This window comes from Cebus imitator, unplaced genomic scaffold (genome assembly GCF_001604975.1).
Source record: "Cebus imitator isolate Cc_AM_T3 unplaced genomic scaffold, Cebus_imitator-1.0 Scaffold175, whole genome shotgun sequence".
Lineage (NCBI taxonomy): Eukaryota > Metazoa > Chordata > Mammalia > Primates > Cebidae > Cebus > Cebus imitator.
In genome coordinates, this window is record NW_016107490.1 from 505,521 (window position 1) to 523,833 (window position 18,313).

General features: G+C 35.7%; 1 long non-coding RNA gene across 3 annotated transcripts in view; it reads right to left on the minus strand.

Moving 5' to 3' along the window:
• Positions 1-18,313, minus strand: part of LOC119473668 — a 423,651-nt gene that overhangs the window by 249,263 nt on the left and 156,075 nt on the right. Inside the window, exon 1 of one of the 3 annotated variants that reach the window (XR_005202874.1) lies at positions 5,315-5,559. The exons of the other annotated variants lie outside the window; for them this stretch is intronic. This is a non-coding gene — a long non-coding RNA (uncharacterized LOC119473668). Of the gene's footprint in view, positions 1-5,314; positions 5,560-18,313 lie in introns of those variants that run through there. 3 annotated transcript variants of the gene reach the window in all.

Consider the following 18,313-nt stretch of genomic DNA (forward strand, 5'->3'; position numbering starts at 1 on the left):
GGTGGGGGGTGGAGAGTTGGGGAGAGATAGCAGGGGGAGAGATGCCAGATGTAGGTGATGGGGAGGAAGGCAGCAAATCACACTGCCACATGTGTACCTATGCAACAACCTCGCATGTTCTTCACGTGTACCCCAAAACCTAAAATGCAATAAAATAAATGGAAAAAAAAATGACCAGGGTCCTGCCCCAAACAATTAGATGAAGAGGTTTGAGTATGGGGTTGCGCTCCAGAGAGCAGTATTTACATACACCAAAATAAAAATAGTCCACGTGGAATTTGGCTGCTCCACTGCCCTAACATTGTTCTGAAAGCAGATGTAAGAAAAACATTTGCAAACACTTCACTTTTCCAGCAAAAGTGTTCATTCCTTCATTAGCACATATTCCAATAAGGGAATGCCCTGGACTTCATTTTTCAAGTTTTTGTTGAATTATGAGAAGCGTGGAAAGACAAGTCCAGTAGTTAGGATCCGTTTGGAATCTTGCCTGAAAAAAGGCAGTCATGGAAGCCGCTCCAGGTGGCCTCTGAGACCTGTGGAGATTTTTTTCATTTCTAACTAACTTATGTTTTACCATCTGTAAAAAGAAAGCAATATTTGCCTTTGACCACCCCAGAAGAATGATCTGAGCGAAAATGTAATTAAAAATGAGAGTTCCTAGGAGTGCTCTTTGTAAGAAAAGTATGATGTAAAATTAAGATATTATGGTAGTTACTGCGGTTGTCACTACTGCTGTTACTTGACTATTGTACTACAATATCCCTGTCACTTTGTTAACCATCTTCTTGGGACCAAAAGTGACAGGTGTAAAATGATTTTTTTTTATGTCATACTTGCTTTGTCTTCTAAAGAAAAGTCTATGAGAACCTCAGAATGGGGCAAATATGCAGTATTCTTCTCAGGGAGATCCCTCTAGCCCCGGATCTACTACACACTCTCATTCTTTCAGTTTCCCTACTCCTTGAATTATCATGTCTTTTTATTCATATACAATGTAAAGCTTCAGATGATTTGAATAGTGCTATAAACCAGGAAAGGTGCTCTCTCTAGAACATTAAATGGTGACTGCCTCTCTTGAATCCAACTTTCTCGAATATCACAACTCTTTCTATCCTGTTTCTAGAGAAAAAGATCCATTTTCATATCTGTCTCTTGCAGAGACGTAATATGTGCATGGAAGTAAACCTTGTTATGTGCCACTGAAGGATTCAGTATCTGAAGTCTGGGGATCTTTTTCTTTATGTCTACAATGAGAGAAATTGGGCTAGCCGAGGCCTACGGTGCTTCTACTGCAAAAATGCTGTGGGTATAGAATTATGACCAAAAATCCCAATAGGATGTTTTTAACGGAACTATGTGACTCTAAAATTCAGTTTAAAGAACAACCTAAATATTCTTGGCTAAAATACCAAAAAAAAAAATCTTTAATTAATGGTGTGAATGGGTGAATAGGGGCTTCGCCTGCCAAATATCAAGATGTATGGTAAAGTTGTAATTAAGGCAGTGTCACACGGGTCCAAAATATATAGTCATACAATAGAATAGAACAGTAAATACAAAAAGAAATTAATGTTTGTAAAAGAATCAGTGAGAAAGGGATGAAAATAAAAATTACTATTGTGACCAGAATGTTCACCCATTTGTAGTTAAGTATTCAGTGTCTACAGAATATGTTTATATTCTTTACATTAAATTGGTGGCTGGCCATGTTCCTTAATTCATTATTATTTTTGAATAGTTTTTAAACTGATTATCTTTCAGTTTCCAAGTTAACAAAATTATTACTTATAGCTGGTATGGTTATTTCCTTTTATCTGAATATACTTAGCATTAATTTTGATATTACTATGTATTGATTAGAACTTCCTCTTTGTGATGGATGATGACAGTAATGAGAGATATCCTTCTGTCTTTTTTACTAAGTAGACATTGGCGGTTGCTTTTAAACACATATTCTTTACTGGAATGAGGGTTCCCTATCTCTAGTGCACTGAAAGATTTTTTTTTTAATTTTCGAATCGCGAGTATAAGTTACATTTATAAATGCCTTTAAATCATCTATCAGAAGGTTTTCACAATTTTCTCATGATCATGTGGTGTGATGAAAAAGGGTTATAGATTGTAATCTTAAATTTCTAGGTTAAATTTTATCTGGTACAGTTTTCATTTTAAAAATCAGAATTTAATAATACTGTGTTTAATATTTGTGCATCTATAGTCATAAGTAAAATTGATCTACTTTTGGTATTATTCAGGTATTTGTCTAAATATTAAAAATATACATTTGTAAACTGGACCTGTGGCTATCACCTAGCTGAATAGGTGTCTTAGTCCATTTACTGTCATTCTAAAGGCATATCTGAGGCTGGGCAACTTATAAAGAAAAGAAGTTTATTGGCTTATGGTTCTGAAAACTGTATAAGAAGTATGGTGTCAGCATCTGCTCAGCTTCTGGTGAGGCCTCAGTCTACTTCCACTCATATTGGAAGGAGAAACTAGTGCCTGCAGAAACCACAGGGCAAGAGAGAGCGTAGCAGGGGAGGTGCCAGGTTCTTTTTAACCAGCTCTCACAGGAACTAATAAAGTGAGAAGTCACTCACCCCCAAGGGAAGGCATTAATCTATGCAGGAGAGTTCCACTACCATGACTCAAACACCTCACATTAGGTACTGCCTCCAAAACGGGATCAAATTTCAACATGAGGTTTGGAGGGATCAAACATCCAAGCTACAGCAATAGGCAAACAAATAGGACAAACTACATTACCCAAATCCACTTTAGGAGGAATCCAGCTGTTAGACCTAATGAATGCAATTAATAGATGCAAATTTTAGTCTTCTATATACAGGTTAAAATAACTCTGAGAAATTAGTTGTTTGCAAACCAATTTATGTATTACAGCAAACCAATTTATGTATCTGTAAATGAAAACTTTAAGTTATTCAGTTTATCACCTATATGCATAACACATATATGAAAGAAAAACTAGATTGATTTTCTTTTTCATTAATTACAGTACTGACAATATTTGGGGTTCAAGAAAAAATTCTAACCACAACAAATTTTGGTAAAAGCTGGCACTATATAAGAGAAAAATTTCTGCATAATAGGAAAAGACAGACATACAGACCAGTGGAGTAGAACAGAAAGCCCAGAAATAAACTCTTACATATATAACTAAATGATTTTTGACAAGAATGCTAAATGTTCCATCCGAAAAGTGTAGTTCTTTTCAACAAATGATGTTAGTAAAACTGGATATTCACACGCAAAAGAATGAGGTTGGACCCTTACCTTACTCCATATACAAAAATCAATTCAAAATGGATTCAAGACATGTAAAGAAATGTAAGAGTTAAAACTATAAAACCATTAGAAGAAAACACAGTATAAAAACTTCATGACATTGGATTTGGTGATGATCTTAGATATGATACCAAAAGGCAGGAAAAGAAAACAGAGTAAATTGCATTTCATCAAAGTCTAAAAACGTCTGTGCATCTACCAACATCTATCTTTCTGTAGACACTATCAATAGAGTATAAAAGGCAACGTATGGACTAAAATATTTGCAAATTATATATCTGATAAGGATTTAATATCCAGAATATATAAACAACTCATAGAACTCAACAATAACTCAATTTTAAAAAGCAGCTAAAGGACTTGAATAGACATTTCTCAAAAGGAGATATACAGTTGGCCACTAAGAACATAAAAAGATGTTTAATATCACTAATTATTAAGGAAATGTAAATCAAAACCACAGTAAGCTATCCCTTCACATTCATTAAGATGACTATTTTTTTTTTTTAATTAGAAAATATAAGTGGCAAGGACGTGGAGAAATGACTACCCTAAAGCATTGTTTGTGGGAGTATAAAATGGTGTAACTATCACAGAACACAGTATCGTGGTTCTATGTTTAAAAAACTAAGCACGGAATTACCACATGACACAGCTATTTCATTTCTGGGTATGCACCCAAATGAACTAAAATCTGAATCAAACATATTTGTGCACCAGTGTTCGTAGCAGCACTGTTCATAATACTGAAAAGCTGGAAACATCCCAACATCCATTGATCAATGAATAGATAAACCAATATGGTATATAGAGACGATAGAATCTTATACATCCTTAAAAAGAATAACATTCTGACATATGTTATAATATGGATAAGCCTTAAAGACATTATGCTAAGTGAAATAATCCAGACACAAAAGGACAAATTTTGTATGGTTCCATTTACATGAGGTACCTAAATTAGTCAAAATCATAGAAACAGACAATAGAATGGTAGTTGCCAGGGGCTGGAGGGAGAGAAGAATGGTTACAGAGTTTCAGTTTGGAAAGATGAAAAATTTTTGGAGATGGATGGTGGTGATTCTTGCACAACAATGTCAATGTGTATAACACCTCTAATCTTTACACTTAAAAATTGTTAAAATTGTAAATTTTAAGTTATGTATATTTTACCACAATTAAAAGATACTAAACTACTTGAGGTCAAGATTTATGGGTTTCTCTTCATATGTAAGAAGTTGGCCACACACCGGGGCCTCCAGAATTACATGGACCACATTTAAAACCCAGCTTTTTCATTCCTGGCTATTTGACTATTGCTAACCTTTAAAGATTATTATTTGCTTATCTATAAAATGACAGTTATAATAATACCTACCTGTGACTTGACATGAAGAATAAATGCATAATGGACTTAAAAATGTTTCGTATAATGCTGACAAATAATAGTTATCAAAGAATTAACCACTATTACTCCTATCTTAGAAAATTGGACACAGTGCTCACTTCTGAGGCCACCTGTATGTCTGGACATGACCTTAGCCTTGATTCTGTCTATAAAGTGGGAACTATGCAGCTTGCATCACAGAGTTGCTGTGATGATTTAATAAGATTATGAGAAAGTACTTGTAAATCATAGGACTATATAGAAATAAGTTATTTCACATCAGAGAATAACAAAATACATTAGAAAGTAAAGCAAAAAAATGGAAAGAAAGGAAGAAAGAAAGAAAGAAAGAAAGAAAAAGAGAAAGAAATAAGGAAGAATGTACTTGCCACAAGAACAATTTTCAATGCTGATTTTACATGTAAAAACATTTCAAAAGAAGATATTCAGAAACCTCCAAAACTGGAATGAAAATATCCAGGTTTCTCAGATATAAAAAGACTGATCACACACAAAAAGGAATATTTTATAGTGGTATTCAAATACATCATAAATAACCCAAATACCTATCATTCTAGATCTATTGCTTATTCCACACTTTATGACCAAAGAAAAAACTACCCTCCACATAGGTTCTGGTCTCAGCGCATACTCAGCCTCGATGGGATTTCCTTAAGAGTCAAAACCCCCACAGTTGTGTGAAGCCAGAAGCTCCGCGATCTTCTGAGGGCGTCTATCTGGTTTTCTAAGGAGCATTTTAGAGGTTTTACTTTACCTGGAGAAAGCATGGGCGGAAGCTATCTGCAAGAGCACTTCTTCTCTTGGACAGCAGAGGGCACTCCAACTCCACGAGAGGCGGACCATCTCAGCCCACCCTCCCCCCCGCCCCGCCACTCCCCCCCGCCCCCAGCCGGCTGTACCTTCCTGGCCTTGTTGTCAAGACGTGAACCCAGACGAGCAGAGCTCCGTTTTCACAAAATATTGCACCGAAAACCTATTACTATTCCCTGGGAATTATTGGCACATTCAAAAGAAGTAAATGGAGCCGTGGCAAAGGGAAAGGGTGGAGTCCCACCATACTGCAGGCTGCCTTAGGCCTGACAGTTCCTCTCACGCCTGTTACATTCTAAAGAGAGTTAAAACATGTCTGTGGCAGAAATTGTGAAGGATTAATGAATACCTCCCAGAGCCCGTAACTCCAAAGCAGAGTTACTGAGGAATATTGAGTTACAGCCACACAGCATCGAACTGGCACTGGGCTGAATTGTCCCGCCGTCTTAAGAAAAGTCCCACAAGCGGAGGAAATAGGATGGGAGGACCCTTGTCTAGCACGCTGTCAGGAAAGGTTTAGGAAACACAAGACAAAACAGTGACTCTACCAGCCTGACCAAAATAAAGTCATCGCACTTTAAATGTGAATGTGCCTAGACATTTCTGAGGCTAACTCATATTGTGCAAACGATGCTGCGTGACACTGAAAGAATTACAAAACGTTCTCTAAATATAACAAAGAGAAAAAAAAACTTTTTTTTTTTTTTAAGACAGAGTCTTGTTCTGTCACCCAGGCTGGAGTGCAATGACGCGATCCTGGCTCACTGAAACCTACACCTCCCGGGTTCAAGCAATTCTCCTTCTTCAGCCCCCAGAGTAGTTGGGATTACAAACGTGCGCCAGCACACCTGTCTAATTTTTGTATTTTTAATAGAGTTGGTATTTCACCATGTTGTCTAGACTGATCTTGAACTCCTGACCTTAGGTGATCCATCCACCTCAGCCTCCCAAAGTGCTGGGATTACAGGCATAAGCAACCGCGCCTGGCCTCAAGAAAAAACTTTCATAAGGTCTGACCTTTTCTTCTTGATGTCATTATTCAGGTAGTTATTCAAATGGCTCTAATTAAGGAAAAAGCCCAGATAAACCTTTTTTTTTTTTTTTATGGCTTAGGAGTCCAGGTAATTCTCTGTAATGTCATCCAAGGAAGACTTCTTTTCCTGTTTTCTCTTCTCCCTGACTGCTTCCTTTCCTCATCCTCCTTTTGTCATTTTATCCCTTTCAGTCAACATAACATGCATTCTTTCCAGATCAGCCAAGCATCACAAGGAAATAACCATTCATCGGGTGCTGTGGCTCATGCCTGTAATCCCAGCTCTTTGGGAGGCCGAGGCAGGTGGATCGCCTGAGGTCAGGAGTTTGAGACCAGCCTAGCCAACATGGTGAAATCCCCATCTTTACTAAAAATACAAAAAATTAGCGGAGCATGGTGGCAGTCACCTGTAATCCCAGCTAGTTGGGAGGCTGAGGCAGGAGAATGGCTTGAACCCGGGAGGCAGAGGTTGCAGTGAACTGAGATAGCACCATTGCACTCCAGCCTGGGCAACAAGAGCAAAACTCCATTTCAAAAAAAAAGACAACCATTCAAATATGAATCTATATTAACTTAATCTGTCGTAAAGTCACCTTGCCTTTGTGGTTTTGGCAAAATTCTGGTAAAATTTCTAATGAAGGAAACTCATTATAATGTCCTTCAGGCAAATTTAACAAGCTTCAGAAAATGAGGTGTATATAGAATATATAATAGATTCTTAGCTCATTCTAGGCACTGTACTTGGTGTCTTGGTAGTAGTTGTTAGGCCCTTTTATGGGCCTTAAGATGGTAGAGAATCAAGTTCAAATTCTGTCTCTGGTAGTTATTTTAACCTCTGTGACATGGAGTACTTAACCTCTTTGATCTTCCATATTCTCAGATATAAAAATAAAAAGAGGGCCTATCTAGAGCTATTAAAAGGATTCACATTTCATAATTGTATTTCAACCACAAACTGGGATGCTTAGTAAACAAGGCACTTTCTCTTGATTAAAACAATGAATTAAATGCTGTACCAATTTTGTAACTCAAATTGACAAATGTTAGTTTCATCCAAAGCATTTGCATGTTTCTGGCCTAGAAGTTAAAATTCTTCATTTTACTCTCTCCATTTCAGGGCACACAATATAAGAAAACTTCATGAAAAATAAAAGTGAAAATATATTTAGCTACAAATGAATGTCCTCGTCCCTGAAAATTCCAGAAGACATATCTTCTATTAATGGCAGTGAACAAGAAAATTTTCTGGTGTCTCTGAAAATGAGCAGGCCTAAGGAAGACTGACAAAGGGCCACCTGACATCGCTAGACTTGTGGAGAAGGCTTGAGTGCAGGGCTCTCAACATTTCTAAATAAAACTGCACACCTAGGTTTCTTTCCAAATCGTATATTGATTACTTGCAGTCAAATTGTGGTCTTTCAAACAGCATGCCCCTTTATCATCATGGAACCAGCAGTTCCAGATTCCATAATTGAGAGCTACATCGTTTATAGGAATTGGTATTCAGAATAAGACTTTTTAGTTTGAAGCTGAATAATGAATGATACATGTATGTGGAGATCAGTCACTTGCTGGGAAAAAATTGTGCAATTCATGTTTTCATGTCTTTGCCAGGAGAAATAGCACCTTATACATTTTTTCAGAAAGAAAAGTATTTCCATCTACCATGTCAGCTTGGAAGACTGAATTAGAGACATTTCTTGGTGGTAGTCGCTTCTTTTGGGGAGAGGGCTACTCAAAACTAAAGAAACATCCTAAATTCACCTCCTAATATGGCAGAATTATTTGTTCTATATGTAACATTTATTTTGTCTTTAATGCTCAATTCATGAATTGTGAAAAATGACAGAAAGAATGTATCGTCTAATGATTCCACAATGGGTCATGATATACTTGTGCCCTCTTAAATAAAATGAAAGCAAATGCACAATTTTTAGACATTTACTTTTGTTTTTAAAGTAGAGGACATTAATGATCTTCCTTAATTTTATTTCTTCCCTATAATTTGAGAAATATCATTAATTATATATCTGCCCCTTTCTTACTTTGACTATGCATATATATTATATATATTTCAAATTCTTATTCAATTACAAATCTTAAAGTTATCTTTTAAATTTTTATGAAATATTTTAGATATATTTTTAAAATAATAAACTCTCTAATTGATAATGGCACAAACATCTCCTACCCTGCCCTTCTTTTTTGGCAGGGGGAGAAAGAGAGTCTCAAATTTGGTGATTTAATAAAAATAGGCTTTTAATTAACATCTCATTAAGTATGAGTTTGAAAGAAAAGACCAACATGTTTTATGTTAAGTTCTGTAATGTGGAAATGCTAAGAGATTGCTCCCATAGCAGTTCCCCGAGCAAAATATAATCAGTCCATTTCGGGAGACATAAATTGCTTACCTGATGGGTAAAGAACTCTAAAGGAAAGAACTCTAAAGGAAATGTCCTGCCCTCCTAATTAGAAATATTTGTAGAAAATATATATTGCTTATGACATTGGTAATAGTTTACTGGTTCTAAGTGCATGTGCTATTCTAAAAGGCACTATTTCCACAATGAATGACAGTATCATATGATTATAATTTTAGATCTAGCCCCATGAACTGTTTTGAGATGTCACTAATTCACCTTGATCTCCCCCATCTCTCAAGCTCTACAATGTGACATCAGAAGTTATGCATTCTAAGGAGTTTTCTAGTCATTTCATATATTTTAGTTTACAGTTTACAAAGGCTGTATATTCTTTGTGGGCACAGACTCAGAAAAGTTTGCTTATTACATATCCCTATAGTTTTTAGAAAATAAACAAGTATAGAATAGGACCTCCAAAATTATTTTTTGTTTAAAATAAATTATTTTAGGAAATTTTATTGCAGACTAACAAGACTTTTTAAAATCACAGTGATTTCGTTATGATATCAGTAATATGAAGAAATAGTGAAAAGTTATTTGCAAACTATAATTCTTTAATCCAAATTATTTTTCAGCACACACATTTCTTGGTGAAATTTGCAGGCTCCAGTATATATGTCAAGTAGTGACTAGTAGAATAGTTCTGTTAATTTGGTGGAAAAAAGGCATTTAAAGTTTTATTTTGTTAACCTTGACATATTCATTTTATTTTAGAGTAAAAAAATAATGGAAGTGGAATTGAAAGCTTTTTATTTTGCTATTTAAGAATTGTGTATCACGTCTTAAAGAATCATAAGATCCTAACGGTAATGTGAAAAGAGCCAAAGACATTTTTATCTAAGCTAAATGGTCAATTACTTAATAGTTTACTTTTCGAATTCAGTAAGTTTTTATCTGATTTGTTTCACATAAAAGAGAAGAGATGGCCTCTTATGCATCATAAATTACATAATTATGTTTATATATGTGAATTTTACATTATAATTGTTTTTGAAAAACACTATGTAAGGATTAGGGAATCCTATTTAAGAAATGTAGTGGCATGTACTGTGCACCAAAGGGAAAGAAAATCAACCTATATAAAATTTGTTTTGCTAAAAAGAAAAAAAAAGGCAAACTGGAATAAGGGGAGTGGAACAATCTTCCTTCAACTCCAACATATACTTCATTTGCACCCCTACAATAACTGTCACTGTTTTTTTTAAAATACTGCATGAATTCATGCTAAAATTCACTCTTAAAGCAAGGAACATCTTGCAGTAGCTTGGATATGTCCAGAAATAACATGAGTAGTGGCTATTTTACCCAGCAGGCTCCTTTATCACTGTAGAGAGGGAAAGTTGACAGCCTTTGTATCTGCAGTGTAATTAGCTTGTGGATGTAGGGCCATCATGAAAGCAACATTTACATTATTACAGGCATGTGGCTGTTTGCTGGCTGTTACTGGAATAAGAAGTGAATTCCACTATATACATTTAAAGGTGTATTCAATCCATTTTCTAATACTTTTCCCTCCAGAAAAGCAACAGTGTGTTCAGCAAGATGGAACTAAACTGTTGCTAAACAGAGAGTTCTCACCTGCCTCAATGGAATCAAAGAAAACAAAGGCTCCAAAATGAACACAGTGAGGGTTATTTGCTATCAAAAACTGTGTAACTGATTTCTGCTGCCGTGTTGCTATTCAATAGTAATAGGGAGAAGTTATACATTGTTCTTAGAAATCATACTAACAATCCTGTCAATCATAAGTCCTGACACTGAATTAAATGCTCTTTGTTTACTATCAAGGATGAGTCACAGGTGAAGAATTCTTGATAGTCAGAGGCAGGCTGCACCTTCAGATTCTATGGCCTAAGGTTATTAAGGTGAGGGAAGCAAAATAAATGTGGTTTTCATCCAGTAATAATGGATTTACAAGAATTTCAAACAAAACTTTCCTTCCGGCTACTGCTTTCATGTCAGAGAAATAAAATACATGTACAAGATTTAAAGCTTTGGGTGTCTAACCCTTTCTGACCCCTTTTACATTCAGTTATTAATAATAATAACTATGATAATATTGCTTATGCCCAGGGCTGAATGAGGGTTAATTAGTTAATATTTATAAAGCTTTCTGAAAATGAAAAGTATTGTTTAAGCACTAAGTGTATTCTTTTCTTCTTTCACTCTTTACTTTTATTTTCTTCTTTTATCACAGATCAGTTGATTCTTCCTCCCATTTGGCTAATTTTTTCACTGGGTATATTTCCTGTCGTTTTCCATTCTTGCCCTTGACTCCACACTGAACCCAGTCACTCTTACCCGTCAACCTTGTGTTTGCTCTTTTCACCTCCCATGCTTTAGTCACTTCTTTTCAATTTCCTTTCTTCTTTCTGGTCTTCCTTTATCCACTCCTAATGCTAACCTCTTAGCTGTAGACTTATCTTTTTCATTGTCCTCATTTTTTAAGCATAGGTGAAATACTGGAATTGATAGATTTAATTCAATTTTATCTCCCATGTTATGGGTTATTGAGACCAGAAAGTAGATATATCAAATTGGTTATACCCAATCCTTTCCTACAAGATAGTAAATGCCTTGAAGTCACAGACTATAGCCATCTGCAATAGTCTTTCTTCTGTAACCTTGTATAATCTCCAAAAAAAAATACTGTTTTTATTAAATCCTTTCACTCTATAACATTCTGATGACCTGTAAGCTTTCAAAAAGTCTTGATGGTACTTGGAGTTTTTGAAAAGTTTATTATGGGGCATAAATATGGGGTCAGGTATTAGGGGGTTCCACATACTTCCCATGGTATGTACAACTTCTAAATACTCAATAGCCAGTAATGAAAGAATATACCAACTTACTAGTCCCTTTATAAAAGTAAAAAGGTAGAAATAATACAGCTGTTCCCTTAAGCCCATACAAAGAATTTAGTTGTAGTTATAGGGATCAACTAAATTTTAATTATAGATTTTAATGGTGTGTTTCAAGAAAGTCTACTAACAGAGTTACTCAGATTTTGGAAATAGAATGCCAAATATAAAGACATATAAGTCTATTATAAGTTCATGACTTAACTGGTTGCTACCTAATTATTCTCACTTAACAGTGTCGCTGTATCTAATTTTGTACATCACCACCAGAATACTCTAACAAAATGACTGAAGCTTTGCTATATGCTTGCTCAAATGCCATCAGGGCCTTCCAGTTGCTTCCAAAGTTCAGCGCTTGCCAGCTAACACCCTGAAAATCATTCTCCCACCTTGAATCTTCAAGTTGAATAAAATATTTAGTAAACAAGTACTCTGTGCTATGTTAAATGCAGTTCAGCTGAATTTTACCATGTGTATAGGCCACCTGGAGATCCTAGAACTACCAACCTTTGTATCTAAAACTAAAACACCCAGCAGAACTTGGCTTGGGCTTCTGTTCAGCTCTGCATTCATTCAAATTCTTAATGCCTACCAAAGAGCTGTTAACTGGTCTCACAACATTCTGTGTTCTGTTCAGTTTCTCTGCAATTTCAGTCACATTCACTCCACATGACCTTGTCACTCCTCCTAGCATGCCATTTTTTAAAAAACAATTTTACCATAAATATTAAAGTGATTATTTCTTATCCTATGATAATTATTGTTCTTTACATTTATTTTGATGATTAACCAAGCACAGCTTTGTTATACTTACTCAACAAAGAAACATTAAACTCCCACACATTCAAGGCACATGGGGTGTGAATATCAGGAGTTTTCTAGGTGCTATGGGAATATATGAACCAGTTGCTACCATTTAAAGATATTTATCATCTTGGGGACATAAACGAGGAAGCAGGTGACACATGACAATGAAGGGTACCAACTAAATATTATAGGAATACAGACGAAGAAAGAAACATTTTTAGCAAGTAGGTAGAGAATAGTTAGTGTTAGAACTGGTATATTACTGAGGATAAACAAGAGTGTAAGGCTATTTAAAGCAGGTGTATTAGTTACCTCTTGTTGTGTAACACATTATCCAAGAATTTAATAGCTTAAAGGAATGAACATTGTATTTATTATCTCATAATTTCTGTAGATTAGGAATCTGACGCAAGATCTCTCATGGGATTGCAATCAAGCTGCTGGTTGGGGCTACAGTCTCATCCGAAGGCTTCCATTTCTAGGATAACTCACATGTTGGCCAGCCTCAGTCCTTTACCATGTGGGCCTTTCCACAGGGCTGCCTTATGACAAAGCAGCTGGCTTCTTCTGGGTGAAGGAGAGAGAGAGAACACTTAAGGCGGAAAGACCTGATCTCAGAACTGACAGTACGTCATTTCTGCCATATTCTATTTATTACAGCCAAATCACTAAGTCAAGCCCACACTCAAGGTGAGGAAATTACACATGGTTGTAGATATCAGGAGGCAGGATCATTTGGGACCTTCTTAGAGACTGCCTTCCACTGTAATGATGATAATATGGTCAAAGGACAAGGGGAAAATGTTTCGTATGCATTTGGGAGTAATGAGCAGTCCAAGTTGGCTAGGCATGCCACCCAAATGTGGAGAGCTCTGATACTGATAAAAGTTGGTTTTATGGAGTTGCTGGAGAAATGTTGAAAATATTTACATGAGGCCAGGTGTGGTGGCTCATGCCTGTAATCCCAGCAATTTGGGAGGCCGAGGTGGGCAGATCACCTGAGGTCAGGAGTGTGAAACCAGCCTGCCCAATGTGGCAAAACCCCATCTCTACTAAAAATATAAAAATTAGCTGGGCATGGTGGTGCACGCCTGTAATCCAGCTACTCGGGAGGCTGAGACAAGGGAATTGCTTGAACCCAGGAGGCTGAGATTGCAGTGAGCCAAGATCGTACCACAGCAGTCCAGCCTGGGTGATGGAGCAAGACTCCGTCTCATATATATATATATATATATATATATATATAATATTTATATATATATAATATTTATATATATATTATATTTATATATATATTTATATGAGAACACCACATTCACAGTGAATGTTTTAGAAAAATTAAAAAACTCGTATTAAGAAGTATGAACTTCCACAATGGTCGAATTAATTTACACTCTCAACAACAGTATGTAGGTGATCCTTTTTCTCTGCAACATTGCCAACGTCTGCTATTTTTTAACTTTTTCATAGTAGCCATTCTGACTGGTTTGAGGTGTCTCCTTGGGGTTTTGATTTACATTTCTCTAATGATCAGTGATGTTGAGCTTTACTTCATATGATTTTTGGCCACATGCATGTCTTCTTTTGAAAAGAGTCTGTTTATGCCCTTTGCCCACTTTTTAATGGAATTGTTTGGTTTTTACTTGTAAATTTCTTTAAGTTCCTTATAGATGCTAGATATTAGACCTTTGTCACATGTACAGTTTGAAAATTGTTTTCTCTTATTTTGTAGGTTGCCTGTTTATTGATAGTTTCATTTGCTGTTTAGAAGCTCTTAAGTTTAATTAGATCCCATTTGTCAATTTTTGCTTTTTTTGCAATTGCTTTTGGTGTCTTTGTCATGAAATCTTTGCCCATTCCTATGTCCTGAATAGTATTACCTAGGTTGTCTTCCAGTGTTTTGATAGTTTTGTGTTTCACGTTGAAGTCTTTAATCCATCTTGAGTTAATTTTGTGTAGGTGTAAGAAAGAGGTCCAGTTTCAGTCTTCTGCATATGGCTAGCCAGTTAATCAAGCACCATTTATTGAATAGGGAATCCTTTCTCCATTGCTTGTCTGTGTCAGGTTTGTGAAAGATCAAATAGTTGTAGGTGTGTGGCCTTATTTCTGGGTTCTCTATTATGTCCCATTGCTCTATATGTATGTTTTTGTACTAGTACTATGCTGTTTTGGTTACTATATACCTGTAGTATAGTTTGAAGTTGGGTAGCATGATGCCTCCAGCTTTGTTCTTTTTGTTTAGGATTGCCTTGCCTATTCAGGCTCTCTTTTGGTTCCATATGAATTTTAAAATTGTTTTTTCTAGCTCTGTGAAGAATGACAGTATGGTGATTCCTCAAAGATCTAAAAACAGAAATACAATTCAACCAGCAATCCCATTACTGAGTATATATCCAGAAGAATATAAATTATTCTTTTAGAAAGACACACACACACATATATGCATTCCAACACTATTCACAATAGCAAAGACATGGAATCAACCTAAATATCCATCAATGTTAGATCGGATAAAGAAAATGTAGTGCATATACACTAGAGAATACTATATAGCCATAAAAACTAACAAGATCATGTCCTTTGCAGGAAGGATAGAGCTGGAAGCCATTATCCTTGGCAAACTAATGCAGGAACAGAAAACCAAATACCACATATTCTTATAAGTGGGAGTTAAATGATGAGAACACATGGACACATAGAGGGGAACAACATACAATGAGGCTGATTGGACAGTGGAGGGTGAGAGGAGGAAGAGGATCTGGAAGAAATAACTAATGGATACTAGGCTTAATACCTGGGTGATGAAATAACCTGTACAATAAACCCACATGATACAAGTTTACCTATATAACAAACCTGTGCATGTACCTCAAACTTAAATTTTTAAAAATATAAAAAGCATGAAGCAGGGGAGGTAAGCAATTCTGAATAAGGTAACACTAGTTAAAATGTTTTTGTAGTAGCCCAAATATTAGATTCATTCGAAATGGGGATTATTTGAACTCTAAAATTTTATTATATAACTTTTTATGCACAATATATATTTTGCCTATACACTGAGACTAGGTTTTAGCACAAGGTTAGCATATACCTTTTTATCATCATTATGTCAAACACGATGTATTTAGGCAATGTTGTATAAGTACTAGTTGGAAAGAAAAAGGAGGAAAGAGAAGGATCACACAAAAGTAGTATTGCAGAAAAGAGTTTCACGAAGGATGTTGTTAACTTTCTCAAAATAATGCAAAGTATTTGAGTTGGAACTGAAAAGAGATGCCTAGATTAAAAAAGAAAAAGTAAGATATTTTTCTAAAAGCAGTATCAGTGAAGAGATAATTTAGAACCCAACTACACTGAAAGAATGGAGAGTGGATAAATTGAGGCATTCAGGATAGACTTTGTTTTCAAAAAGTTTGGTGGTGCTGGAAAAGACAGGAAGATAGAAGAGTAGCTAGAGGACTTTGTGGTCAGGCTTTGTAAAGACTTAAACACATTTTTACGCTAAAAGGAAGCAATAAGGAAAAGAATTTAAAGACATGAAAGAAGAAAGACTTTATGATACTAAATCTAGGAAAAGACAGATAAAATTAGTTTTTAAGAAAATGTAGAGATGGTGGCATTAATTATGGAAAGACACAGGAACAATTCTTCTTTCATAAGACAGGAGGGAAATATGGGTAATATGTGAGAAAGTGTTTGTTTGTTTGTTTTTCTTACTTTACAAAGTTCCATAACAAAGTTTCTGCTATCAAAATGATAAAAATTATTATAAGGACCATGACAGGTACTGCTTTGTGGCTCACAAATAAATATAATCTAAAATATAGGTAGGTATATTCAAGATTAAATAAACTAAATCCACATAGTCTCTGCTGTTTAAAATATTTTTTCATTTTGCATACCTTTGCTTGATGGACTTCATGGAAAACTTATTCTCATAAAATAAACAAAGCAGTCATAGAGTTTTTTGTTAATATTAGGTCAGCTGACTTAAAAGAGATTTTTTTTAACCCTACATTGGCAACAATTCTATATAATGACGAAGCTCCTGCAATACTACATGCATCAAGTTAGAAAATATAGGAGAAACATACAAGAACAAAGAGCTCTTGCCTTTGAAGAACTCACAATAGAGAAAGGAGAGTGACAAGTGCACAAATTTCTCTATGACAGAGTAGATGGCATGGGCTAGTTACTAACAAATCGAAAGGGATTCAAAGAAGAAGGAAGAAGTGGCATTCAGGTATGGTTACCAAGATGTCTTCGTGAAAGAGCTTACAATTTATATGATATTGGCAGTTGGACAGGACTTTTAAGAAGAACGATGAAGATAAAGAACACTCTAGTTTTGAGGCAACATAAATAAAGGCATGGAGTCAGGAGATTATAGGAAATGTTCAGAGAAAAGTAAATATCTCAATGAAACTTAAGGGGAGGGGCATAAGATAAGAGTTAGGAATACTGCAATATCTGGAACAGTAATAAACGGAGTTTTAATCAATGAGTCAATAAATTCAGATCTATGTTTTAAGAAGCTTAATCTAGCAGGAATATGCTTTGGAATCAGTAAGAAAAAATATGGAGATCTCAGGAGCCTATTATGGTACTCCAGACCAGTAATGGAAACTTAAATGGAAACAAAGTCCTAATGAAAAGCATTGGTGGGATGTATGAGGCATTAGAAGGTAAAATCAAAAGGGTAAAGCAAATGACTTGGATATGAGGGTGATGAGGGAGAGCTGGGAATTACTCCAAAGGTGTGTAGCTTTCCTGCCTATGCTGCCAAAAATTCTTAGGGTTTGAAAAATGGACAGTCTCCAAGAATAGCATTATAAGGATAGTGCAGAGTGGTTTGGAAGTCAATACATACTTCAGAAAATTCCCTCTTTGAACACCATTGCTGTATAATGGCCTACGTGGGTGGCATGAGCTACAAAGTTCAAAAATCTACAAAGAATAAAATCAACAGAACTTTTTGGAATATGAGCTTTGTCCAAAGATCATGAGAAGCAAGAGGGGAGAAATATTGCTATAGACATATTACACTACAGACATCATAACTAGTGGAATGCCAGTGCTGGGAAATAAAACTGTTGCATAGTGGGTACCAATGGCTAAGTGTGGCCAGCTTTTGTAAAGCAAATGAGTAGCTCTTGCCAGGACATTTTGCAGTATCCATTCCTCAACAAAATATTCCACTGGCTATCAGCTATTAACTCTTCAGGATCAATCATCTTCCTGAGAAATCCCAAAACATCTTTAAAATGCTCTTTATCACAGAGAAGCTGAGAACAGCATAAAGGCATAAAGAAAGTCAAAATTATAACAAGCACTAGTCAGCCAATCAGTGTGAGATATATTATTTATCTCTTTGGTAAAAGATGCAGCAAATAGATGCTCTCTCCTGTCATTCTGCACTTTGAAGTACAAAGACTCGTCTCAAACGAGGCCCTAAGTTCTTTCTTTTTCTTTTCCTTAAATCAGCACATCTACTACATAGGCCCTCACTGACATTAGAGTCATATGCTTCTTAATCCAATGATATATGAATTATGGCAGTAAATGGCTCTGAAAGTGCCTCGAAAGCTAAATATGTAAATTCCCACCTTGCTCTCCCAAGAGAATAGGATGAGCAGTCATTATTTTATGAATTCAGAGACTATAC